At 38.3% G+C, this 1,996-nt stretch overlaps 1 pseudogene; it reads right to left on the minus strand.

The window, feature by feature from the left end:
* Nucleotides 1–563: 563 nt before the first annotated feature.
* On the minus strand, nucleotides 564–682 carry LOC118607091 (annotated as a pseudogene).
* Nucleotides 683–1,996: the final 1,314 nt, after the last annotated feature.

Below are 1,996 nucleotides of genomic sequence, written 5' to 3' on the forward strand. Positions count from 1 at the left end.
ACGGTTTCAGAAAAGAGCAAAATTAGACAAATGTGTTCATTGTGTCATATCATCGAGGGAGATCTATTGTGCTGTGTTTCTACTCCATTGTAAATATTTTTCTAATTGTGAGAAGCATATAATTTAAGATTATATAACTATGAGACTTATGTTAAAAACTACCTTAATCAGCTAAAGTAACTACATCAGATAAAACCATGAGGTAACGACTAGAAGTTCTGAATTTTAAAAGGAAAAAGTGATTGAAAAAAGAAAGGAAGAAGAAAAATTAATTTAGTATTGTGTATAATGTGTTAGGTTTTAACTTCCAACAGAGAAAACGGAAATGACTAGGAGAGAAAAAGGTAAATGTAGACTATTTCCCTTTAAATGGGAACTAAACAATAAGGAGAAAGGAGCTTCCAGAAACAAAACCTGACATGATATGTGTAGTAATAAAAGTTTAAAACAGTCGACAATACTTTATTGTGCATTTGATGTAGACAAACCCTGATCAATCGCCTTGTGCATTTTTATGTAAGACAATCAAAATCTTTATTTACTTATTTATTATTTAGTTTTTTCACCTACAGAACCTGGTCTTCCTGGGTGGTCTCCCATCCACGTACTAATCAGGCCCGACCCTGCTTAGCTCCCGAGATCAGATGAGATCGGGCGTATTCAGGGTGGCATGGCCATAGACTATTATGATATTTTAGATAAACATTAATCTGTAGATTTCTGTAGCATAACTGAAATCTGCTGCAATCTATGGTCATGCAGTTAGCATGTGTGTCTCCTCATGTGGACAAGCAAAAGAAGATGGTCACTCAGAGGAACGATTTTTTCAGCGCTTATTTTTTAAAGAAGTAGTAATTAAAATGTTGAAAGTGCCAAAAAACTGACATCTCTTGTAACATCCTGCATTTCCTCTTCTCAGTTTCAGAAAAAGACCTGCTAAAGAATCAGTGTCACATATTTTTTTATGCTATGTTGACCGAGAAAAATTACTTCCGATTCATTTTATGTCTTAAAACAAAATATATTCATGAGCTGATATTAGCTTATTCAGTATAAAAGTTATTTCATTCCTAGGATGAGAGAGCCAAAGCACAATTTTTAAAAAGTCTCATATCTGGGTAGGAGATATCATTCCCTCATTTCCTCATGTCACAGGGGAAAAGGTCACCAATTACATTTTAAGACATGTTCTATGTATTGTGCCACAAAAATCAGTACATGCAAGCCTGTGGGAGGGGGCTAGGGTTCTTCATGAAGGGTTCCTGACCCTGTCAAATGCTGTCCATGGAGCTCGGTTCGGACCTGGTATCCTGGCTTTCCTTCCCTAAGAAACTCTATCTTGCTTTCAGATGTGGATTCTCTTTCTCATTTCGATAAGACCTGAGGTGTCTGTGGGTTGACTTTGTTGCTGGCTAGGCCTATCCCTGACTCATCATTTGCTTCGTGAAGCAGATTTGATGGCCTTACTCCTGTTATCCCCAGTATCACCTCTGAATTTCCACTCTTTCGATGGAGCTGGCAGGTAGAAATTGGAATCAAAGGGAAATGCCCTTGAAGCTACTCATATGGAAGTTGAGCTACTTGTTCCAATGTTTTTTGTTTGTAGGGGTGACTCCTATGGTTGAGGGGGCAGTATCTCCTCGTATTCGTCAGGTTTTTTGATCGCAGACAGAAGAATCCATGTTAGCTACTTAAAAATAGTAGGTACTTTATAGAATTTCTGCAAAGGTAAAAGAACTGGGCTTGGTTTTTACTCAGCCAGTTTCAAAGCAGCCAGGAGAAACAGTCAACTACTCCATTAGATTATTCCAGTAAAAGTTCTCTTCCACTGTCACCTGCAACACCCTGGACATGCCCTGGACTTCAAAATCTTCAACAAAGCTGAACCAGGAAATCCAGGTGCCTCCCTCACTGCACTTGCCAGATCTGATCTTGAGACACTGATCATATTTGCCATCTCTGCCTCCTCATCCTAAACAGCATGTATTCTTGGTGA

Source organism: Rousettus aegyptiacus, unplaced genomic scaffold (genome assembly GCF_014176215.1).
Source record: "Rousettus aegyptiacus isolate mRouAeg1 unplaced genomic scaffold, mRouAeg1.p scaffold_m13_p_8, whole genome shotgun sequence".
NCBI lineage: Eukaryota > Metazoa > Chordata > Mammalia > Chiroptera > Pteropodidae > Rousettus > Rousettus aegyptiacus.